We start from the raw sequence: 26,667 nt of genomic DNA on the forward strand, positions 1-26,667 counted from the left end.
TGTGTTGGCTCGTGCATGAAGTTTAACATGGTACCGGAGCCCCCCCTCAAACTCAATGTTGTTCATCCACCATGATCGTTTGGACGGTGTGTGTGTGTGTGTTAGAGTTGGGTTAGAGTTATACTCTAACCTGTATATCTTCCCTGTTGTATGAGTGATTTTCTGCATATTACTACTGTACATGTATACATATATATTGGTCGTTGGACCTTACGAAATTCAAGTTGCATATTCCTAGTAGTGACATCATCTTTTATTTAACGGCAATAGCATGCATTTAAGTTTGACATCACCTTTAAGTTTAAGACTTGAAATAGAACAGTAATAGTATATAACATGCTCAAATATTTTCTTTTATAGACTCCAAATTGCCGACCCTATTTTTTAAGGATATTTCTCCCTTCCTAACCTATCTCTCCCTAATAATAAAGCAAATACGGTTTTTGGTCGTCCGTCTTGAAAATTATCCCTAAAGTTTGCATAAATTACCCATCATGCCACCGGTAAGTAATAGAAAACGTTTCATAAAGCAAAAAATCTTGGACCAGGCCGGCCCATGTAAAAACGTCCTATATTACGCTCTGCATGCTGGGAGAATATCCAACACACCGTACGGGCCGGCCCATACACAGGCGCCTGCTTTTAGTTCCATTTATTTATTTATTTTCAGTTCCTTTTTATTTTTTATTTTAAATAATTTAGAACTTCAAATAATCTTTAACATTTTAATAAACTGAAAATTATAAATCAACACATTTCAAAAATTGAAATGTTTGTGACTTCAAAAACTGCCCGGAGTTTTGTAAAAAAATGCTCGCATATACAATAAAATGTTTGCAATTTTAGAAAAATATTTGTACAATAAGAAAAGTCCATGATCTCAAATACAATTATGCTTTCTAATTCAAAATATGTTAATGCATTGAAAAAATGTCCGAATATTTTAAAAATAGCTAATGCCTGTTTTGATAGTTTCTTTTATTAATTTAAAATTTTCTGTTCCATTTTTGTTTATTTATCATTTAAATAATTTAGAATTACGAAAACTTTTGCATAATAAAAATTGGGAATTTTGAATTAAAATGCTGACGAATTTTTATTTTGAATTAAAAATAGGATTCAAAAAAAGCGCCGGAATTTTTTATTTTTTTTGCAAATTCCGAAACAATGTCCATGAATTTAATAAATATATTGCTGATTAGAAAAATGTTTGTTTATTCAAAAAACTTCATGCGTTTCAAAAAATGTTTGTGAATTTAAAATAAAATCCTCCAACATCAAAAATTATGTTCGTCTTTTCTTGAATTGGTCGCCAATTCAAAAGAAAATATTTAAATCCGTTCGAATTATAAAAAATATTCATGATTTTTAGTAAATCTTTGTAAATTGTAAAAAATGTTCTCGATTTTAAAAATGTTTCCATATTTGTAAAATTGTTCACGAAAGATATAATGTATGTAGTTAACCATTAATGCTTCTAAGTCTATTGACAATATACCTGTGTGAATTTTGAAGAATTAACTGTTGGATGCATCAGATTATTATTGTATGTTTTCTAAAAAAATCTTGAAATTCAGAATAAATCTTTGAGTTACCAAGATTTTTGAAAATGTAAAGATTGTTTCAAATTGTGAATAAATTTAAAATAAGAAACATTTCCTTGCATTTGTGTACAAAATTTCTAAATCAAGCGATGATATGTGAACATAATGTGTTCATCATCATTGGAGATTATGTTTTTTTTTTCTTCCGTGTCAACGCACGGGCCATTTTGCTAGTATAGTTAAGGAAAAACACACACCTTTATCTTTAGTTTTGTAGACTCCTTTCAATGAACTCTTGTTTTCTCGGTCTCAGCCCAAAGTGGCTAGGCTTTGTAAATCTAGATATATAGACATTTTTTATTTAATTGAATGAGTGAGAGACTCTTTCACTGTTTAAGGGTCAAAAACACTATATAAGATGTTTGTTAATTATCGAGACAATGTAGACTCCACATGTCTAGAAAACTGTATAAAACTAGAGGATATCCCATGCGTTGTGCCAGAAAATTGAGCAATAATTCAGGTATATGTGAAATGAAAAGAAGATAATGAGCATGGATATTATGTGACATAGTGCAACATATGTAGATAAGTATAGCATGCATTTGCTTAAGTAAAATGTCACAAAACTGGCAATTTTTTTTTCATCTAATTGCTTGGAAGGGAAGTACATTGTGACTTACAGTTAGTAACAAAGTTGCTTTGAAATTGACTATACTGTTATTTACAGTAAGATAACAATCTTGTAGCTATCCGGCAAAATAATAATAATAATCTTGTAGCTAACTAAAGGTAAGCGTCTTTCTAGTCCATTTGTAACATGTGTCCAAACAATGAATGTAAAAAATAAATAAAATCCCCTAAATCATGTAAAAAAGTCAAAAAACTAACGGTGTGTAAGCTCCAATCAAGTTACTGAGCCATATTACTCAAAAGGTTATTAAACCATATAAACAAGTGGAAATAATATTAGCCCTCAATGTAAAGAACATACTAAACCTGAATGCATGGCAGATTTCAAAAGTAATTTTAGGGAACAACTGCACAAATTAGAATATATAGCAATGGCAGTTGTTTATATCTCAATGACCCAAGAAAAACATGTGCAATCTGCCCTTACCTCTAAAGTTGTAGGTGGAAAAAAAAGTGTTACATGTGTCACCATATCTCTGTAGGTTGAGCAGGAACAAGGCACATGAAATCACAATTAATAGATTTATAAAATGGATTTGCATAAGAACATAAATAGATATTGGTTAGTGTACGTACAGAGAGATCTTGTGATCTTTTCATTTACGGCTGCATACCTAGGCTATTTGTATAGCAAGATCAGGCAATCATTAACCTTAGTAGAAATAAACATTGGTGAATAAGATCCCTTGGTAAAAAAAATTAGTGAATAAGAGCATATACAACCAAAACTTATAAAAATAACCCTCAAACCCCGCGGACGCGTTCATAAGTACTCATCGGGCATGTCACAAAAAAGACTACTCCATTCGGACATCTCATATTAGATTCCTCAATCCATATAAAAGCATGCAAATATATAAACATGTGTACTATGTATAAACTATCTACTCTCCGTTAGAGATTTTGATGATCTCCGTGTCCTTCAGTGGATAGATGTGCGGCAGCTATAGCTTCGTCCTCTTCGGCGCCTCTGCGGTGGCCTCTTCCGGCGCCTCCGGTTGCTCCGCTGCGGTTTCCTCCATCACTATCTCCACCCGAGCTCATCAAAGAGGGCGCCGACATCCGTCTGCATCTGTCGGATGAGCCGATGGTTGGCTGTAACGACCAAGATGCACACCCGCCGGCGGTCGTTACTCCTGGCGAAATCTAGACTGGCCCCACATATCAATACTAGTCTTTTCTGTGCACTTTGTCCTCACTCATGCGCATCCGGGATCAACTTCCCGGTCGGTCACCCATTCTAGAACTACTCTAAGCCGAGCACAAAAGAAGGAATTCCTTATTGATATGAGTAGTCTATCATCCCTAATAAGACATGCTATCACATACACCACCACTCAAAGGAACCGACATCCTCGTCGGGCCATAGGAGCGTTCCCTCTTGGCACAAACGTCTGTGCATCGAGTCCAGTACATGCGCCATGCCGTGTGCCATGATGGGTCACAAACGTCATGAACAACATGACTGCGCACATGTCCGCAAACATCCGTGTAACCGCGAGGCTCAGCTTTGATACCAACTTGTAACGCCCCGGACACACCCGCCGGCGGTCGTTACTCCTGGCGGGATCTAGAAAACCAAGCACGCTTAACCTGGGAGTTCTGTTCGAATGAGCTCCCAAAAAAAAGGAATTCCTTATTTATATGAGTAGTCTATCATCCGTAATAAGCCAGGCTATCACATTGGTGTCATCACAGATGGAATCCAGGATGGCCTGCTGCTCCACCATCTCGTTGGCTTGGGCAATGGCAAACTCCGCCTCCGCCTCCGCCATGTTCAAGCCCGGAGCATGGATCTTCGGGTCGTCCTCCTCCTCCGGCTCATCCTTCTCCATGGCCTCCGACTGCTCCTCCTCCTCCTCCTTTTTCGATGAGTCCAATGGGAGACCGCAGCGATGTGGGCGGCACGCCAAACCTGGATCTCTGCCTCGATCTGCATTTGGCGCTCCGACGTGAGCTGAGCGTAGGTGGTGATCCTATGGCAGATCACACTGAGACCGAAGTGCGGTGGAGAGGAGGCGTTAATGGGCTCGGGTGACGGTGAAGGGAGGGAAGAGGTGTATGTGCTAGGGCTGGGGGACGCCGGCCTACTTAAATAGTCAGCTATGGCCTCGGGCGGCGAGCCGGAGCAACGTTCACACCACAACGACGGTCTAGGCGCCCGTTGGACCTTCGGGTTTTCGGGTGAGTCGGTGTGGGGCCAGGCCGTCAGGCTGACGTGGCTGGGCTTCCCTACATTTTGACTGAATATGAGGGGTGTCGGTCAATCCGAACGTTTGAGACTCGTTTGAGTGGCCTGACTGATTTGAATTTTTATGACTGGTTAGTGACTGAACAACCTTTCCGGACATGGACGGATATGAGGGGTCCGGTTGTAGATGCTCTAATGCGGAGGATTTCCTTAAAAAGACATGAAGGATAGGAGAAATCGATCCCAAATACTTCCTCCGTTCCTAAATATAAGTCTTTTAAGCGATTTCACTAAGAGGCCACATACGGAACAAAATAGGTAAATCTATACTTTAAAATATGTCTATATATATATCCGTATGTAGTTTTTTAGTGGAATCTTTAAAAAGACTTATATTATGGAACACAGGGAGTAGACAGTACCCAATATGTAGCGCACCCCGCGCTTCGCCGTCGGACATAGGTCAGGCCACCGCTTCCTTCACGCCGTTGGTTCCCCCGGCTCCTCCTCTCCATGGACCACGCCGTCACTGGCCTCCTCCTCCCGATGTCCCCGGTTCCATCAAGTTGTTGCCGGCTCCTCCGAAGGCAGGCTCCACGCCGTATGAAGAGTATTGAGCAGAGGAATCAATAGTGGCAGTACAAAACTGGAAAAGTGAGCTCGTGGAGGGAGAGATGCAGCACACCCTCGCCATGGATATAGGAACAGCGGAAGGAATGCATAACCGTGGTGAAGGATGTATGGATAATCGGATGGAGCATGGCGGATGGTCCATGGGATGTAGAGTCGTGCTGAGTAAGGTTTTAGGCACAAACGTCCCGTTAGATCCTTTATCAGTTTCAGATGTGGGCTGCTCGAATTCCTCCATCAGTTTCTTCTTGATAGAGATTGTGGAGGTTTGAAAGTGGTGATGTGCAACGTAAGGTCGCCCATTCGCCTACCATGGAGTAGAGGAAGAGCAAAGAAGCGAAGCAAGAAGTAGAGACAATTTATATTGAGGCGGCAACAAAAACAAAACGGAAATTGCTAATTAGCTAACCTTGCTTACATGTCATATATGATGACATGTATAGATTGCATGTCAAGAAAAATCAGACAGTGTGGATGAACTTTACTTTTACGAGTACGGGGATGAGTTTCAGATGTGGAATATACATGATTTCGACACACTGCAACATTTGGATTCGCATGTGAAACCGCTCCCTCGTGAGATTATAAACCAAATAATCACTCCGTCTTGAAATAAATGTCATGATAATTTGAGACTGAGGAAGTAAGAACTCGTCACAAGAAAACAACAGATTTCCAATAGAAAATTAGTAGGATACAAGGACATTGCAGGGAGATGGTTGCGGCGACGTCTCATCTAGTTGGCAAGCGCTAGGCATCAGTCTACAGGCGTTTAACATCCATCAGACTGCCTATGCGTCGTTGGATGCGGGTGATGGGACCTGAGGCTTTTAATACCTGTAATTAAGCGGCTGGGTGTACGTAATAAGTGGCCCTGAACGCACGCCCTGGACACACGCTTCCTCCCGCGGGAGAACAGTTCCTCTCCCCTGTGTCTTCTCCATTCAGATTTGTGGCGCGAGTGCTTCCATCGAGAGACAAGTGGCTGCAAAAATGGCGCACCTAAGACGAGATATTGAGTATGTAGGGATTTCGGATGCATTCTTGCGGCATGGATCGGGTAGTACGACAGGTTCGGGAGGCGTTTGGGGTGCTGCTGCTTCGAGTAATCAGACGAACATGAATCCTCCTGTGGTGAATATTGGAGATTATGAGGTAAAATGAACACCTTGATACATGTTCGCATTATTTAGCTTTCTTTTTTCTGATGTTGGTTGTAGTTTTGATGTGTACTGGTAGTATGATGCATCATTTGGTTGGTCTTTTACACACCATGGGGGATTGCTGATGAATCTGTAGGATAAATGTGAGAGAACGTAGTTAGAAGCATTGTTTGTTGCCATTCGATACATTATAATTTGCTGCTGGAAGCTTAGTTTTTAATGTCATGGGCTGTGTTCAGACTATGTCGTGATATGTTTAGCACCGTATATGTCCAGATACATTCAGATATGGTCTGTGTTCAGATATATTCAATTTTGCCCAATGATTTGGCTCTACGATTTCATGTTTGCAATGATGATGCTAAAAAATATGCTTCATTGTAGGATGAAACCATGGAGGACATTGAAGGGGGAACATATATTCCATTTGCTGATGATGCAACAACTACTCGACCAGATGTGCCATATGTTGGATTCGTCTTCGACACCATCGAGGAAGCACAAATGGTGTATAATAGCTATGCTAAGAAGCTGGGTTTTGGCACTAGGATATGTTACACTAAGAGGACTCAGAAGAAGGGGTGTAACCACATAATCAGGAGAGAGTTCGAGAAAATTAGTAGGATACAAGGACATTGCAGGGAGATGGTTGCGGCGACGTCTCATCTAGTTGGCAAGCGCTAGGCATCAGTCTACAGGCGTTTAGCATCCATCAGACTGCCTATGCGCCATTGGATGCGGGTGATGGGACCTGAGGCTTTTAATACCTGTAATTAAGCGGCTGGGTGTACATAATAAGTGGCCCTGAACGCACGCCCTGGACACACGCTTCCTCCCGCGGGAGAACAGTTCCTCTCCCCTGTGTCTTCTCCATTCAGATTTGTGGCGCGAGTGCTTCCATCGAGAGACAAGTGGCTGCAAAAATGATGCACCTAAGACGAGATATTGAGTATGGAGGGATTTCGGATGCATTCTTGCGGCATGGATCGGGTAGTACGACAGGTTCGGGAGGCGTTTGGGGTGCTGCTGCTTCGAGTAATCAGACGAACATGAATCCTCTTGTGGTGAATATTGGAGATTATGAGGTAAAATGAACACCTTGATACATGTTCGCATTATTTAGCTTTCTTTTTTGTGATGTTGGTTGTAGTTTTGATGTGTACTGGTAGTATGATGCATCATTTGGTTGGTCTTTTACACACCATGGGGGGTTGCTGATGAATCTGTAGGATAAATGTGAGAGAACGTAGTTAGAAGCACTGTTTGTTGCCATTCGATACATTATAATTTGCTGCTGGAAGCTTAGTTTTTAATGTCATGGGCTGTGCTCAGACTATGTCATGATATGTTTAGCACCGTATATGTCCAGATACATTCAGATATGGTCTGTGTTCAGATATATTCAAATTTTGCCCAATGATTTGGCTCTACAATTTCTTGTTTGCAATGATGATGCTAAAAAATATGCTTCATTGTAGGATGAAACCATGGAGGACATTGAAGCGGGAACATATATTCCATTTGCTGATGATGCAACAACTAGTTGACCAGATGTGCCATATGTTGGATTCGTCTTCGACACCATCGAGGAAGCACAAATGGTGTATAATAGCTATGCTAAGAAGCTGGGTTTTGGCACTAGGATATGTTACACTAAGAGGACTCAGAAGAAGGGGTGTAACCACATAATCAGGAGAGAGCTCGAGTGTGTTCATGCAGGAGGGGAAAGCACCCAAGATGGAGGAAAACAAGTTGTGTGTGATCCTGAGTGGTATGAAGCAGTAGAAGAAAATGTCACTGCATCAAGGAAGGAACCAGATTTTGGCAATAAAAAACTTGTAGCACAGCGGAAGAGAAACAGGGTGAATAGGCATGGATGCAAAGCACGGATGGCAGTGGTGTTGAGGGATGGAAAATGGGAAGTAACTGTTTTTGAGGAGCATCATACACACCCAATGATGAGTAGGGGGGAATGGACAAGGTTTTACAGATCTCATAGGAAGGTACCGTATGAGGACTACATGTTTCTGAAGACATTGCATAGTCGGAACATACCAACAGCGTTGATCATGGCAACGCTTGGAGACTTGCATGGGGAACTTGGCAACCTTCCGTACACTGCCAGAGATGTTGCAAACATTAGAACTAAGTTGAGAAATGAGGTGTCTTTGAATGATATGGAGAAAACGATGGAGTATTTTGAGAAGCTTCATGTAGAGAGTCCACGTTTCTTTTATGCGAAGCTGGAAGATGAGAATAAAGCAGTGAGGGCACTATTCTGGGTTGATGGAAGGACCCGGGAGGCATACAAAAAATTTAAAGATTGTGTGTTCTTTGACACTACGTTTTGTACGAACAGGTATGATATGCCGTTTGCACCGATCGTTGGAATAAACAACCACATGCAAACCATAATGTTTGGATGTGCGTTGCTTCCAGATGAAAAAATTGAGACATTCAAGTGGGTTTTTGAGAAGTGGATGGATGCAATGGGGCATGACCCCCCAGGGTGTATAATAACAGATCAAGACCAAGCCATGTCAAAAGCTATTAGCATGGTTTTTCCTGGAATAGTACACAGATGCTGTAAGTGGCATGTGCTGAAGATAGCGAAGGAAAAACTGGGTATGTTGTTCAGGACAAGAGCAGATTTTGAGGAAGAATTCTATTACTGTGTGAATGGGACCGACAGTGCAGTAGAATTTGAGGAAGCATGGCAGCGGATGGTGTTGAAGCATGAGCTTGGTGAGCACCCACATCTGATTAACATGTGGGAGTGCAGGCACACTTGGGCACCGGCGTACTTCAAAAGAAACTTCTTTCCCTTCACAGGCACGACTGGCAGGTCAGAAGGCTTGAACTCGTTCTTCAAGAAGCTTGTGCACCCTCATGACTCGGTGTGGCAGTTTGTGAAGCAGTACGAGTACATACAGGAAACTAGGCTTGACCGGGAGGGCAATGTTGGTTTCCTTGGCGAGGCTACAATTGCTCCGTTGTGGTCAAGGTATGAAACGTACAATTATATTAAATTTGGAAAAAATGGTGATATAATCTGCAACATGTGAAGGAAAAGTTTGCTTCTTATATGTTGTTATCATGCTTGTGTATTCCTGTTGAAAACGGATGTATTTTTTCCGCTAGGTACAAGATAGAGGAGCAAGCATCAAAGTTTTATACCAGGACTGCCTTTGGAAAGTTTAAGGAAATGATGGAGGAGACAACGACATTGATGATTAATCTGGTTGAAGGTAATCGGTTTAAGTTTGAGCTACGACGTTGCGATCCTGATTCAAGTAAAATACATGTGGTTGTTATCGACCCAGTTGACAGGTCGTACGAGTGCTCATGCAACAGATTCCACATGAATGGGATCTTGTGTCATCACATTCTAAAGGTAATGGTGCATACTAATGTGCAAGAAATACCTGAGCAATACATGATGTATAGATGGTCTGAGGAAGCAACAATTAGACCTGCAAGAAGCAGAAATGTTGGTTCAGATGTTCCGGAAACAAATACTCTCAGGTACAATGACCTGTGCAGCCAGATGTGTACACTTGCTTCAGATGCATGTTTTGGTCCGGAGACGTACAAGATTGTTGCTGGTGGAGTGGTTGAGCTAAGCAAGCTGGTCTGGAAGTGGAGGTTGTCAGGTGGTTTGCCAGACCCAGACCCACCAGCACGTCTTGATGTTGAAGTAGTAGGAAGCAGCAATGTGAATAATCCACCAAAATCTGCCAAAAAAGGTAGACCAAAAGATAAAGAGAAAAGGAGGAAACCACTGGTGGAGCTGAGGCAGGAGAAGGCACAACAAAAAGCAAAGAAGAAGGGTGTGTGTTCTTATTGTAAGGAGGATTGGCACGACAAGAGGAATTGCCCGTATCTCGCGCTTGAGAGACATAGACAAAAGGTTGAAGCTGAAAAACTTAGGCAAGAGATGGAGTTGACACTGTAAATAAATTTTTTCCGAAGGTTACCGCGTACTGTGATGTGGTGTAATAAGTTGCTGAGATTGAGTAAAATAATTTAGACATTTATGGGTTGTAAGCGATAAGGATTTGATTGTGGCTAAGTCTAAGTTTTGTTTGGTGGAAACAATGATGAACTTGAATTTACTTTGGCAATGCAAAATAATATGTAGACTTCTGCTTCACAATTTTTGTGAATATATTTCTGATATTTGAAGTTGAGAAAGTATGTTAACGACACGCTGGAAGCACAACGATTTCATGAAGCAGACTTCATGTAGGGTGGCTGGAGAATTCATGTAAATATATATGTTTCAGGTGAGTGAAGTTTGCAAGAAGCAAGCGTAGTCATGTTTATGTACTGGGATTTTGATTGAGGATAAATCAAGGTTTTGTTATGGTGGAAACTATGATCAATGTGGATTTTTGTTTGACAATGCAAAGTAATATGTAGCATTCCGCTTCACAAATTTTGTGAAGATTGTTCTGGTAATTCATGGAAGAATGTATGTTTCAGGTGAGTAATGTTTGCAAGAAGCAAGCACAGATTGTAGTGGAAACAAACAATGTATTATTCGTGCGTAGTGAAAAGTAACGAACACTTTGTTTTCAATGTTGGTAGTACGTAGATGACAAACATCATCATGAAGCGAAAAAAAATGCTCTGTTACTTCCAGCTTGAAAACTCATGATTGAGTACAAAATAGTACCAGATAAAGGACACAAAAATATCAGCACTAGTTGGTAACGAAGTTGAATTGTGTAATAAAACAACTAGCTGGAAGTAAAAAAGAAACTTGGAAGCACATAGTTTGCACAAGCGTGATCGTTTATTCAGTTGAATGCTCGTAGGCGTGATTCTCTACGATGAATATTATTTGTTTGATCGCGACTAAGAAGGTTCCTCAGTTGGTCTTCAGTACCCAGGTTGGATCTTGGTTGTTGAGCTGCGAAGTTATGATTAGTTCGGTGATAATCGCCCGATGGTCATATGTATCCTGCGGTAGAAGACGGATGAGTGGTTAGAACAATGAAGCATGCACTTTTGTAGACGGGTGCAATGAAAAAAGGCAGAAATTGGTTGCATGCCAAAAACAAATATGATTGATGGAAACTTATAACAGTGATGATAGAAGCATTGAATTAACACATGAGTAGCTGCTTGGTTTAGGAGGGTAATACCTTGGAAAAGTTGGCCATGTTCTTCCCATCCCATTGCTTAATGAAGAGCATTGTGAATATTCCACAGTCGTAGCTGGCAAAAATATAGAAGAGAACATCATACGTAGTGTGAATTTTCTTCATCACCGACTTGAGGTGAAAAAGATTGTATAAACTTACTGCGTTTTCTGTTGGGGGCAATCAGGGGGGTTGAAGCACGTGAACTTCATGAAATCGAACTTTGTGAATGCTTTGGCATGCGCGGCCAGTGTCATAAAGTTGGTAACCTAAAAATAAAGGGATGCAAAATGTAATCGACGCATCACCAGAAAAACATCACACAGTAATTAGTTTTTGTTAGTTTAGGAGAGTGCTCACCAGCTTGTTTGACAACTCGTACACTTCATCATTTTTCAGATTCTTGTCTGAATCGAATATGTTGATCTGTTTGTAAAGAAGGTTGATGCAGCATAGTATCCAATGTTGTTTGTGGGGAATGGCGAAGTAAAGCTGCAAAATATTATGGGTATGAAGGGTATGAATTTGTTTGCAGGTGGTCATAGATTGTAAATTTAAACGATGTCTTGTGCGTCAGTACATGATACGTTGCAAATTGGAAGTGTGCTAAAATTGATATAAAGTGATGAGCACAGTGTTTTATGGCGTGAGAAGTGTACCAAATCCTTTGACTTGAGCGAGCCATCTTGGTAGGCATTGTTGAATTCACGAAGGCAGTTGGTTGCAACGAATTTATCCTCGGGCACGCCTAGTTTTGCTTGATGACAGTTATGAAATACAATGTAAAGAATATTAAAATAAGTGAAGATGGAAAACCGAAGAGATGTGTTGCGAAGGTTGTTACCGTCAAGGACTGTGAGAAGGCGTATTTGGTAGGAAGGGCAGAGTTGCATGCTTCCATTGTTTGTTGAAGGTTGAACTGGCGAATGTAGAGCTCCATTGTATGGGTGTCAACCCATCCGCGTGGCTTGAGTGCGTCACGGAAGTGTTCATATGATATATGGTACCCACCGTAATCGATGAAAGGTGGCCTAATACAAGGGTGATTGCGAATAAACGTAATCAGATGAAGCATTTTTGGTAAGTATAAACACATTACTAGGTAACCAAGGAAGCATGAGTTGCTTGCAGGTGAATCCTAAACTCAATAAAAGGTGCGAGTGCAGGGATGTGATAGAATGAAAAAGTTGTGAGATGTAACCTTTTATCAGTTTTTTTGGGAGGCCTTAAACATCTGGCGGTGATGTACGTGTTGTACAGTTCTATCGAAGAGCTTGTAACCTTGATTTTCTTCAGCCTTGTGTCCTCAGTTTTCCGAAGACAAGCTCTCTTCTTCCTATTCTTCTTCTACTGAGTTTGTGTGCCAATGGTGTGAAGGACATCTCCGGTGGTGGGTTGACCCCCTGGATGGATGATAGATTGTACAAATATTTTATCGTTAATGGTGTAGACTGAATTTTGTAGTAGGAGTGTGAGTGAGTTGGAAAAGGGTGGAACCGTACCTCATTGACATTATGGCTCATGTTTGGTCCTTCGGATGTGTTATCCTAAGTAGACGCATGTAAATTGTTGGACACGTGTCTTCGCGTTTAAATGGATGTTGCGAAAGGGGTTAGCGGATGCATTTTTGAGAAAGTGTAAGAAGGTGCACCTGTGTGAGTTGTGTGGGGGATGTTGGTGTTGGTGCATGTATTGGGGATGATTCGTGACTAATGTGTGCCAGGTTTGCTTCCGCTGTTGCCATGGTTGTAGGTCCTGCACGAGCAGATATACGTGCAAGTGATTTTATTGAAAAAAATAAGTGAAACCGAAATGAGATTGTAATATGGTATGTGATGCACGTACCTGCAGCTGTGGTTTGTATTACAGCTGTAGAAGCGTCCACAATGTCACCTTCATGTGTTGATGGAGGTGGTTCAGCAAAAGCTTAGGTCCAAGTCTGACCGGGGGGTAGAAGACTGAAACTCGGATCTTCGTAAGAATCAAGGACCCTCCGCAATGTTTCTTCATCGCTGGTGGAATGCTTCGTGACAGGAGGCGTTGTAACAGCGTCGGCAGCTTGGTCTTGATGTGATGAGGGACGTGGTTGGGTGCAAACTTGGTTCGCACGAGGAGCGGATGTTGAAGCTACATCCTGGTTATTCTGAGATTTTTTGTAACACTTTTCTCCACCTCATCGGCATATGCAGTTGCTTCCTTCCAAAACCTGGTGTCGGGAGTTTCTTTTGGACCAGGTGGCTGTGGTTGTTCGGTATGTGTGTCCTGGAGTACCCTATGAGGTGAAGAATAATTTTTTGGATCTGGAGCATTATCTTTTGTGGCCGCTAAAACATCTTGTGCAAACTCTTCCATGCGCTTGGCGTGCAGTTTAGAAAGTCTCGATGTAGCTTTTGATATATCTTGTGCCCATTTTGCTTTGTGTCTTTCAATAATTTGTAGTAAGAAGGCCGGTAGTTCCTGCACGAAAGCATGGAGCATGTGAAATGATGAATGATTTGAGAACATGATTGTGCATGTAAAATAATTCTGGAAGCATGTATAGTACAGCAGGAAGACATTTTTTATTAAGGTGGAAGCATGGGTTTGATGTATAGAATTTACTCTGGAAGAATGTGTATTACTCCCTCTGTTCCTAAATATAAGTCTTTATAGAGATTTCACTAGTGGACTACATACGAATGTATATAGACATATTTTAGAGTATAAGTTCAATCATTTTGCTCCGTATGTAGACCCTTAGTGAAATCACTTAAAAGACTTATATTTAGGAACGGAGGGAGTACAACATGAAGAAATTTACTCTGGAAGATTTTACTCTGGAAGCATTTATATGACAGCATGAATACATTTTTTATTAGGGTGAAAGCATGGGTTTGATGTATAGAATTTACTCTGCCAGCAAGTATATTACAACAGGAAGACATTTGCTCTGGAAGTTGTTACTCTGGAAGCATGCATATTACATCATGAAGACATTATTTTATTATGGTGGAAGCATGGGTTTGATGTATAGAATTTACTCTGAAAGCAAGTATATTACAGCATGAAGACATTTACTCTGGAAGCTTTAACTATGGAAGCATGTATATTACAACATGAAGACAATTTTTTATTATGGTGGAAGCATGGGTTTGATGTATAGATTTTTTTGTCATGTTCATGTTTCTTCAAGTTAGAGGGAAGCACGTAAGTTACACAATGGAAACCTTAAGAAAATATGGTAGAAACATGCATTGGAGTATAGAACTAGTAGGTTTTCAGAAACTAATTTGATATCGTTGTACCTCCGGATGCTTGATAGGAAATTTAGGGGCCTCGTGATGCATGTCCTGATTTTCTTCAGTCTATATAAGAATTTAGAATAGCAGATGAGTAAAAGCTGTGAAAAAAAGCTCTGTTACAAATAAGCACAATAGCAGTGGGTACCTGTGGTGGATGATTGGTACAATTGTTTTCTGTTTGTTGTATATATGGCTGTGTAGCAGGTTGGTCATCGTAGTCTGACCGTTGGATGGCATATGGTGTGCTTTCGGGTGCACGGAACTACAAAAAAATGTAGCATTTTAGCACACTTGAAGATTACAAATTCTTATATGGAGATGTACATGCAGAAACGGGGAGCGTCATATTGGAAAAGATTGGCATCTATGTTAATGAATTAGTATCGCATTGGAATAGAAGGCAAGAAATTTTGTATGGCCTTACCGGTCGCGCACCATAAATATGTGCGTTGAGGGTCAATCTGCTTTTATCATGTAGCATGACAAATTTGAAGTCCTCATCTGTTACGTGGGATGCTCTAGGGAGTGAGTAATTTATGTGATGCGTCGAAATAGATGATTCAGGAAAGTCCAGATGGTCCATGTATATAATCTGAAAATAAAAAGGTAGGATCAAAAAATGTGAATAAAATAAATAATAACTACATAAAAGATGAGGTGTAAAAAGTGCGTAGGCTATGTGTATACCGCAACCAAGGGTAGGCAGCTGCCAACCAATTTTTTTTTGAAAGCTCCATCTAATAGTGCTTTCTTCTTCTTCTTTTGGAATGTATCGATCTCAGTCATGACATCTTTTAGAATTTGATCTCCCCATGCGTACTCGCCAACCTCGGATGCAACTTCAAGGCTGCCTAAATACTCCAAAGGCACCATGTTTCCAGTTCCTGGTGTCAAATGAGTAGCCAATGCTACTAGGAAGAAGGTCCTAAAAAAGGTCTCGTCATCTAGATCAGCTTCTTTTTCTAGAATAGTTGCAGCATAGTGAATGGGCGCCCGTCTACCATGATCATAATCTGTCTTGTAGAATTCTCGGTGAGGGGATTCTTCATGCTTGCTTATGACAACAACAGGCCTAGTCCCATGAGGAAGTCCGAGGACCTTTTCAACCATTTCTGGAGTGAATAGAATGCTGGTATTGTTTCGTGGGTTCCGAAATTCACCAAGATTCGGGTCAATCCTGTCAATGATCCATTCTAGGAGTCCCTCGGGGGCTGAGAATTTGCTAACATCCAGTAGATTGCCCCATTTTTTTGGTACGAATGAGGTTTTTCCTTGCTGGGGCGAGACCTAACACGATATCATGTAACCGGCCAGCTGTATATCGACTCTGGAGCATGAGCGACTCTTTATCTTTTTTAGTCATTGTTGATTGTCACCTGAGAAAAAGAGTGATGTGATGGGTTAGCAATATTTGTATGCTATATTAGGCACGGCAGCAAAATGTAGTACAAAAAACTAAATGCATTGTTTATGGTCAGGAGCACAAAAATGGGCTAACGATGAATACGGCGCATGACACAGGCATTAGTAAGTTGCTTCCATTGAGTGGATGCTTTCCCTGGTGGCATTGTTTTGGAAGCAGTTTTTAATACGATCGAATCAGAAAGTGGCCACTGCAGAAGCATCTATGTTTGATGCATTTTAAGATGCAGCATGGTTCAATTTTTCTCTATAATGGAAGCAAGGAATTTTTAAAAAGGGAATAGATAACAATTTTGCCGCCAAGTGTTCGTGTACATGTGACACAGGAAGCTTATTGGGATGTATTTGAGAACATTTGCATAGATAGGAAGCACGGGTGCCACATATAAAAATATTCAAAAACAAATGCTAGTCCATGAATGAACATATGAAACATTTAGTCTACTGGATGAATTAGACATCAAATTTCATTGGAAAATATGAGAAAAAAATCCCAAATCTGGGACAACACACAACAATGCAGTTTACCTACGAACTGGGATGGGGAGCTCCAGCAAGTGGCGGCCGATGTAATGCGACAGATTCAAATCGACGGGATGTACGCCTTGACGATGTTGCAGATGGGATGATTGATCCGCTCGCCGCCGGCGGGGTGTTAGATCCAATGTGGGGTGAGCTGGTGGTGCGTGGCGAGTCGAGCACGGGGGGTGGGCTGGATGTGACACTATGCTTCGGTGGACTGTGAGGGTCGCGTCGATGGCCGGTGGGGGCAGCGGGGTCGGTGGGCTGTAGGGGCAAAGGCGGTGGCTGGTGGCGGTGGAGGAGATGCCGCTCCATGCGACGAAGGTGGGGTGGCAAACAGAGGAGGGGGCAGAGCACGGGCGCGAGGTTGTGCCTGTGAGGACGCTCCGGCGGACGGTCCGGTGGACGGTGAGGGTGGCGTTCATGGCCGGTGGGGGCAACGGGGTCAGCGGCTTGGTTGGTGGCGGTGGACGGGATGGCGCTGGAGTCGGCAATGGCGAGGTGGGGAAACAGGGGAGGGGGCAGACACGGGCGGTTGTGGAGCGTTAATTGGAGTGGACTACGCGCGGGATTTAGGGGATACGGTTTTAGTTTCTAAATCGCACATGAATCTGGAGCGTCGGAATACTTTTGGATCGACGGGAGTAGATGGGTCTGACGATTGAAATCGTTCCAGACTATGGATACTAACAGCATCTCCAACAGCCGCGCTATACTAGCGCCGCGCGGCAAAAAAGGCAAATATAGCGCGCGCGCAACGCGGCGGACAGCTCCAGCGGGCGCGCGCTAAAACGATTTGGGCGCACTGGTCATAGCCCCATCCCGCGATGTGTATTTCGGGCGTCCACTTCGGCGCGCGGCAGACTCGAGCGCGCGTGCGAACTCTCCCTATTCTTCCTCCTTTCTTCCGCGCACGCCGGCGCCAGCGCCCCTGCCACCATGGACGCGCACACTGGCGCCCCGCTGACCCCGCTGTACAGCCGCGACCCCCCCCCCCCCCGCCGCCGCCGCCGCCGCCGCCGCCGACGAAAACCCTAGCGCGGCGGGCGTTGGCGCTGCCGCCGCCGCCGCCGGAGCTCCGCCGACCGTCGGCCTCGCATGCAGCCTCTTCTTGCCGCCGTGGATGACCACGCCGACGGGTGGCGTCGCGCCGGCACCGTCCCGTGCCGCCGCCGCACCGTTGGAGCGGAAGAAAGGAAAAACATCCGCGAAGAAGAAGACGACGGACGGCTCCGGTAGCTCGAAGCCGAAGAAGAAGGTTGCAGTGCGCCGGCCGGGCGCGGCGTCTACCGAAGCGCCGGCGAGCTCACTCGTTGAGCCGGCGGCGGACGCGCACCACGTGTTCGATGAAATGCCCCCAAGGTGAAAAAAAATCCAACTTTTATTTTCTTGTTATTTTTTCAATGCATCATCATATAGATAGCTTATTTGCATTGTTCACAAAACTTTGTAGTCTCAATGATGATGCATACATGTCAACTATGGGTGTTGGGTCCAACAATTCGCATTGGTCTCAAACCAATGACATCCATTTGGACGACCATGAGTTTGAGGTGGACGAGGAGGGTGAGGGCATTATCGAGGCGCCGAAAGGAAGAGCGGGCAATTACACCACCAACGATGACAAATTACTATGCAATACTTGGTTGCAAGTGTCGAGGGATCCATCCGTTGGAGGTGATCAAAGTAGAGATGCTTATTGGGGGCGAATGAAATAACACTCTGAGCTCAGAACGTGAGTAGAATTGACCGCTCCGAGAGATCACTTCGGTCCCGATGGTCGACAATCAACTCGGATTTTCAAAAGTGGGCGGCCGCACAAAAGGCAGTTGACAAGCTTAACCCAAGTGGCACAAATGAGGATGATAGAGTAAGTGGCATCTCATACATGTTCATCATACTTGTATTTGGTGTCCGAAGTGCTAAATTGTTTTGTTTTTCTTGTAGTACAACATTGCCCAAAACTTGTTCCAAGAAGAGACGAGGACAACCAAGAAGGGGAAGATCAAGAAAGGAAAAATCTTTACCTTGCCTCATTGCTACGAAGTGTTGAAGGATGATGAGAAATGGAAGAAGCGTGAAGATTTGGATGATTTGCATTTGAACAACAAACGCAAGCGCACAATTGAGTTGAATGATGATGATGAGGAGGATGATGCATCAACTGATGACGGCAAGAAAAGCCCCACACCCAACTCGGTTTCATACTCGAAACCAAAACGACCCGATGGGTGCAAGAAGGACAAAACCGAAAAGAAGAAGAGGAAAGGAGATGATGAGCTCACAAATGCTATGAAAGCTATTGTGAAGGCAAGAAAAGAAGCCAACGAGGTGAGGAAAATGGCAAGGAACCAAGATGCCGCGGCCGAGGAGAGGAGGTTGGCGGCCGAGGAGAGGAGGGTGGCCGCCAAGGAGAGGAAAGTGGCATTGGAGGAGAGGAAGGCGGGCATGAAGGTGCGAGCTAAGTTGTTGGAATGGGAAAAACACTTGTTCTTCTTGGACACATCTTTGTTCAATGATGCGCAAAAGGAATATGTCAACCTTGCCCGTGAAGAAGTGTTGATTCAAAAAAGAGCCATGATCCGCGGCATGGGTGGCGGTGGCCTTGGCGGCATGGGTGGCGCTGGCCTTGGCGGCATGGGTGGCGCTGGCCTCGGCGCCATGGGAGGCTTGGGTGGCTTCGGAGCCATGGGAGGCATGGGTGGCTTTGGAGCACCCCCCAACGTTATGGGTGGCATGGGTGGCATGAGTTTTGCTTCTCTCATGGGAGGCATGGGTGCACCTCCGGCCATGGATGGAATGTCTTTCGATGTGCCTCACACACATACCCATGAAAATGCCGTTGAAGATCTTGCCAAGACCGTCGGAGCTACACGTGATGCGGTGCGTGATGAGGTTAGGGAGGAAGATTCATCTTCGAAGGCGGAAGAATCGTCTTCGAAAGAAGAGGAAGACGACGAGGAAGATGATTGATGTGTTATATGTCTTTAACTTTGTTGGATGAACTTGTATTTTGAACTTGGTTTGTATTTTGGACTTGGTTTGTATTTTGAACTTGGTTGGATGAACTTGTGGGCATGACTTTTATTCATCAACTTGTTTGTGCTAAATTTCACATGTTCATTGCATTTTGATGAATGTTTCAAACTATTTTTTGTCCAAATGCCATATATTTGGGCGCTGCTACAGCGGCGCGCGCTGCATTTTAGCGCGCTGCTGGAGCGGAGCGCGCGCTGCATTTTACAACCACTGCTGGAGCCAGCGCTGCGTGACGCGCCAAATCAGGCGACCAGCACGCGGCAAACTAGTTTTTTAGGCGCGGCGCAAAGCGCGTGTGTTGGAGATGCTCGTGTTTACCCATCTAATTTTACCCGGCACGACAGCAACCTCTTCTGGAAGCCCACCGTGTTCCAGCCCAGCACGATGTCCACGTCCACTTCCGCGGACCGCGACCGCCTCTCCGACGCCATGCGGTCGCGCAGCTCGTCGGACAGCCCAACCCCGGCGCCGAGCGCGACCATCCCCACGCGCTCGTGGGCGTGCTCGCCAAAGCAGAACCCGGGCACGCGGCCCCAGGCGAGCACCGCCCCCGCGTACGAGACCGCCACCGTCCCGCTCTCCTGGCAGACCGACGTCGATGACGACCCCGAGCTCTGGTTACTGACGCCGTGGAGCGTGAGGTTGAACGCTGGGGAGAGGCTGGACGCCAGCGTTTGTCCGGCGAGATCGACCGAGAAAGTGGGCACACGGAGGATCTGATATTGGTCGCGTTCGGGGATGACCGCCGCCACCAAGGCTATGAACGCGGCTAGTAACACGGACGTCATCAGGACGAGGCCGAGTACGCCGAGGAGGCCGAGGATTTCATCGTGCTTCCCTGGAACGATGGGGGGATCATGGCGTGATGCCCCTGCTTCCACGTCCGGCTCCATGGCAGAGATGCGAGGCCGCGAGGCAGTTTACGCGCGTACCTACGGTGTCGGCTAGGGTTCATTGACGGGAGTGCATCTCTTTTTATGAAGCCGTGCTGGACTGCATATTTTATTTTATTTTATTTTTTGACAAAACGTGTTAGAGTGCATCTTTTTTTATGAAGCCGTGCTGAAGTGCATGCAACTTCCCTTTTATTTTCTTGTTTGACAAAACGTGCTGGAGTGCATCTTGGTTTCGTTTTCTCCCGCGATTGTGGAGGTGTCCATCTGCCGAGGGCATCCACAACAGCGACCTCCAAAACCGCCGCATCCTTCTGACTGCGGAAGTCATCTAGCATCTTTCTGGATCACGCTATCCGAACGGTCGAAGTCATCTAACATAGACATGTATCGATGCATTGAACGGTTCGAATTGTCTTTCATAGATTGAAGACAAAAATTGAAAGACGGGAGTTCAGACAACACACACATAAGACTCATACACCTTCTGTCCACCCAATCCCTCCTTCCGGTCTTATTCTCTTCTACTTTGTGTTTACACTCTTCACCTCCGTCTTTACTATTGTACGTCTCTAGCTGCTATAATATATGAAAGAAAATACAGTAAAAGGTTGACTATAAGGCAAACCAACATGTGGTTGGATGATTTGGAAGATAGTGGTATATCCTGTCCGTTGGAGTTCAAGTCCCATACTTAACATTGGTATTCATATTTTTTTTGGATTTATTTCAGGACTTCTAGCGATGTGCGTTCAATGAAAGGAGACGTTATATTTAACTACGAAGGCGTATGTGTGTGTACTATGTTTAAATAAATAATAAGTTGACATGTCGTCTAGAGATAACCTAATAGCATATATGTACAAAAATAATATTAAATGTGTAACTTTATTAATTCGCAAACCTTACAATTTCACAAAGTGTTTCGGGGCTCGTGCTGCAACTCATTCTTAATCTACAGCCCGATTCTCTTGTCTCCTCCAACTAACCAAAATGCTTAGATATACTATTTTAATATTTATAGTCTTTTTATATCATCTTATTATACTGTCCCTAAAGAACTTTGGAGTTGATACTATTTCAAACGTGCTCCGAAAGTCTCGAGGTGGTCACTCTCGCAATCGACCAGTTGCATCTCGCGAGGGCTCCCACAATAATACTACACCTGCAAAGGTCTACAAAAGTTATTAAATTTTCTAACTAACTTCCCCCTCCCCCTTAAATCTCTACTCCTAATTGGGTAGTTGGTTGCCGACATTCACGGTTTTTTGTCTCTCCTCCCATCTTCGTTTGGTTTTTTCGTCTCTCCTTCCACCTTCACTCCACGCTGGTGTTTTCACCCTTTCATTAAAAACCGAAGTGATTCCCTTTAATACCCCGCTTAAAGAAAGGGTTGCACCAAATAGATCTCCAAGAGACCATTGTATTGAGAAGCAAAAAGAGAGATAAAGTCATCTAGCTACTGCCTACGGAGTGGTAGGTCTCATATGAACTACTCACGCATCATCGGAGGAGCACCAATGAGGATGATGAACCCCTCTGTGATCGTGTTCCTCTCTGGAACGGGCTCTAGATTGGATTTCGTGGCTTCTAGAACTTGCGGCAGCTCAAACAATTTTCCGTCGACTCCTCTAGGGTTTGTGGAATATTGGGGCGTTTATAGAGCTCGGAGGCGCTGGAGGAGGTGTCCGAGTCCCCCGCTACCCACCAGGCCGAACCAGGGGCCCTAGTCGCACCCTAGTGCCTAGTGGGCTGCCTGGGCCTCCTCTGGTGAGCATCCTTCGTCCCCAAGTTTCCTTCTTGTCCAAAAAAAATCTCGACAAAGTTTTGTGGCATTTGGATTTCATATGGTATTGATTTTCTACGGGATTAAAAACAGCAACTCGCACTGGGCACTATGTCAATAGTGTAGTCCCAAAAAATGATATAAACTTGCTATAAATTAACCATAAAACATCCAAGAATAATAATATAATAGTATGAAACAATTAAAAATTATAGATACGTTGGAGACGTATCAGTGGTAATTCAATTCTTGGGTAATTAAGGATTCACAAATCGCAACATAATTTTCTTACCTTCTTATTTGATATCACCTTCCTAAAGCTTTAGGAACAAATCATCCTAAATTATTTCCTTTTTGTATACCTTTTTGTGGTTTTGACAAGTAATTCAGTCGTCACCAATCACTATAATTTACGAATCAATAAACATAAATTATTTCCTTAGATCCATCATATTTTTTCTTGTGAAACCTAACTCCACCGATTTTTCTATCCTTTCATGCTTTCTCTTGTTGGGTAACGTAGCATAAATTCAAAATTTTCCTACGTCATATTCAGATCTTCCTATGGAGAGACCAGCAACGAGAGAGGGGTGAGTGCATCTTCATACCTTTGAAGATCGCTGAGCGGAAGTGTTGCTAGAACGCGGTTGATGGAGTCATACTCGCAGCGATTCAGATCGCGGAGTGATTCCGATCTAGTGCCGAATCACTGCACCTCCGCGTTCAACACACGTGCAGCCCGGTGACGTCTCCCGCACCTTGATCCAGCAAGGAGGAGGGAGAGGTTGGGGAAGATCTCTGGCAGCACGACGGCGTGGTGTCGATGTAGAGACGAGGTCTCCCGGCAGGGCTTCGCCAAGCACCGTGGGAGGAGGAGGAAGGAGGGGAGCAGGGCTCCGCAGAGGGAGAGAAGAAACGATGTGCAAAACAGCCCCAAACCCCTAGGTATATATAGGAGAAGGGGAGGGGGTGCCACCCCTAGGGTTCCCACCCTAGGTGGTGCGGCAGCCCCCCCCCAGAGGGGAGGTGCGGCGGCCAGGGCAGGGGGAGGGAGTGGCGTACCCCTAGGTGGGCCTTAGGCCCACCAGCGCCTAGGGTCCCCCACCCTCTTCACCTCGTGCGCCTTGGGCCCCTTTGTGGGAGGCGCACCATCCCACATTGGACTGGTTGCCCTCCACCTTTTGGCCCATGCTACCTCTTGGGGCAGGTGGCCCCTCTCGGTGGACCCCGGGGACCATTTCCGGTTGTCCCGGTGGTCCTGGTATGCTACCGGTGACGCTCGAAACATTTCCGGTGTCCAAAACCATCCATCCTATATATCAATCTTGACCTCCGGACCATTCCGGAGCTCCTCGTGATGTCCGAGATCTCATCCGGGACTCGGAACAACTTTTGGTAACCTCGTATAACAATTCCCTATAATCCTAGCGTCATCGAACCTTAAGTGTGTAGACCCTACGGGTTCGGGAAACAGGCAGACATGACCGAGACACCTCTCCGACCAATAACCATCAGCGGGGTCTGGATACCTATACCTTGTTCAATCTCGTTACCGGTAAGTCTCTTTACTCGTTCCGTAGCACGTCATCCTATGACTAACTTCTTGATCACATTGAGCTCATGATGATGTTCTACCGAGTGGGCCCAGAGATACCTCTCCCTCACACGGAGTGACAAATCCCGATCTCGATTCATGCCAACCCAACGGACACTTTCAGAGGTATCCGTAGTGCATCTTTATAGTCACCCAGTTATGTTGTGACGTTTGATACACCCAAAGCACTCCTACTGTATCCGGGAGTTGCACAATCTCACGGTTGAAGGAAAAGACACTTGACATTAGAAAAGCTTTAGCATACGAACAATACGATCTAGTGCTATGCTCAGGATTGGGTCTTGTCCATCACATCATTCTCCCAATGATGTGATCCCGTTATCAATGACATCTAATGCCCATGGTCAGGAAACTATGATCATCTATTGACTAACGAGCTAGCCAACTAGAGGCTTGCTAGGGACACATTGTGATCTATTTATTCACACATGTATTACTGTTTCCTGTTAATACAATTATAGCATGAACAATAGGCGATTATCATGAACAAGGAAATATGATAATAACCATTTTATTATTGCCTCTAGGGCATATTTCCAACAGTCTCCCACTTGCACTAGAGTCAATAATCTAGTTACATTGTGATGTATCGAACACCCATAGCATTATGGTGTTGATCATGTTTTGCTTGAGGAAGAGGTTTAGTCAACGGGTCTGCAACATTCAGATCCGTGTATACTTTACAAATATCTATTACTCCACTCTGGACATGGTCCTGGATGGAGTTGTAGCGGCGTTTGATGTGCTTGGTCTTCCGGTGAAACCTGGGCTCCTTGGCTATGGAAATGGCCCCAGTGTTATCACAGAAGAAAGTCATTGGACCTGACGCGCTTCGAACCACTCCAAGGTCGGTGATGAGCTCCTTCATCCAAATTCCTTCATGAGCCGCTTCTGAAGCAGCTATGTACTCCGCTTCACATGTAGATGCTGCCACGACTTCTTGCTTGCTGTTGCACCAGCTCACTGCCCCACTATTCAAAACATACACGTATCCGGTCTGTGACTTCACCCGAATCTATGTCGAAGCTAGCATCGACGTAACCCTTGAGGACGAGCTCTTCGTCACCTCCATAAACGAGAAACATCTCCTTAGTCCTCTTTAGGTACTTAAGGATATTCTTGACCGTTGTCCAGTTTTCCATACCGGGATCACTTTGGTACCTCCCTACCAAACTTATGGCAAAGTTTATATCAGGTTTGGTACACAACATGGCATACATTAGAGAGCCTACGGCTGAAGCGTAGGGGACAGTACTCATCTTCTCTCTATCTGTTGTCGTGGTCGGTGACTGAGTCTTACTCAATCTCATACCTTGCAAAACTGGCAAGAACCCCTTCTTTGAGTTTTCCATATTGAACTTCTTCAATATCTTGTCAAGTTATGTACTTTGCGAAAGACCTATGAGGCGTCTCGATCTATCTCTATTGATCTTGATGCCTAATATGTATGCAGTTTCTCCAAGGTCCTTCATTGAAAAACTCTTCTTGAAATAGGCCTTTATGCTCTCCAACATCTCTATATTATTCCCCATCAATAATATGTCATCCACATACAGTATGAGGAAAGCTACAGAGCTGTTGGAATTATGCCCTAGAGGCAATAATAAATATAGTTATTATTATAATTCCTGTATCAAGATAATCATTTATTATCCATGCTATAATTGTATTGAATGAAGACTTTTTTTTACATGTGTGGATACATAGACAAAACACTGTCCCTAGCAAGCCTCTAGTTGGCTAGCCAGTTGATCAAAGATAGTCAGGGTCTTCTGATTATGAACAAGGTGTTGTTGCTTGATAACTGGATCACGTCATTAGGAGAATCACGTGATGGACTAGACCCAAACTAATAGACGTAGCATGTTGATCGTGTCATTTTGTTGCTACTGTTTCCTGCGTGTCAAGTATTTGTTCCTATGACCATGAGATCATATAACTCACTGACACCGGAGGAATGCTTTGTGTGTATCAAACGTCGCAACGTAACTGGGTGACTATAAAGATGCTCTACAGGTATCTCCGAAGGTGTTCGTTGAGTTAGTATGGATCGAGACTGGGATTTGTCACTCCGTGTGACGGAGAGGTATCTCGGGGCCCACTCGGTAATACAACATCACACACAAGCCTTGCAAGCAAAGTGACTTAGTGTAAGTTGCGGGATCCTGTATTACGAAACGAGTAAAGAGACTTGCCGATAAACGAGATTGAAATAGGTATGCGGATACTGACGATCGAATCTCGGGCAAGTAACATACCAAAGGACAAAGGGAATGACATACGGGATTATATGAATCCTTGGCACTGAGGTTCAAACGATAAGATCTTCGTAGAATATGTGGGATCCAATATGGGCATCCAGGTCCCGCTATTGGATATTGACCGAGGAGTCACTCGGGTCATGTCTGCATAGTTCTCGAACCCGCAGGGTCTGCACACTCAAGGTTAGACGTTGTTTTATGCGTATTTGAGTTATATGGTTGGTTACCGAATGTTGTTCGGAGTCCCGGATGAGATCATGGACGTCACGAGGGTTTCCGGAAAGGTCCGGAAACGAAGATTGATATATAGGATGACCTCATTTGATTACCGGAAGGTTTTCGGAGTTACCGGGAATGTACCGGGAATGACGAATGGGTTCCGGGTGTTCACCGGGGGGCAACCCACCCCGGGGAAGCCCATAGGCCTTGGGGGTGGCGCTCCACCCCTTAGTGGGCTGGTGGGACAGCCCAAGAAGGCCC

This window comes from Hordeum vulgare, chromosome 2H (assembly GCF_904849725.1).
Source record: "Hordeum vulgare subsp. vulgare chromosome 2H, MorexV3_pseudomolecules_assembly, whole genome shotgun sequence".
In the NCBI taxonomy this organism is placed as follows: domain Eukaryota; kingdom Viridiplantae; phylum Streptophyta; class Magnoliopsida; order Poales; family Poaceae; genus Hordeum; species Hordeum vulgare.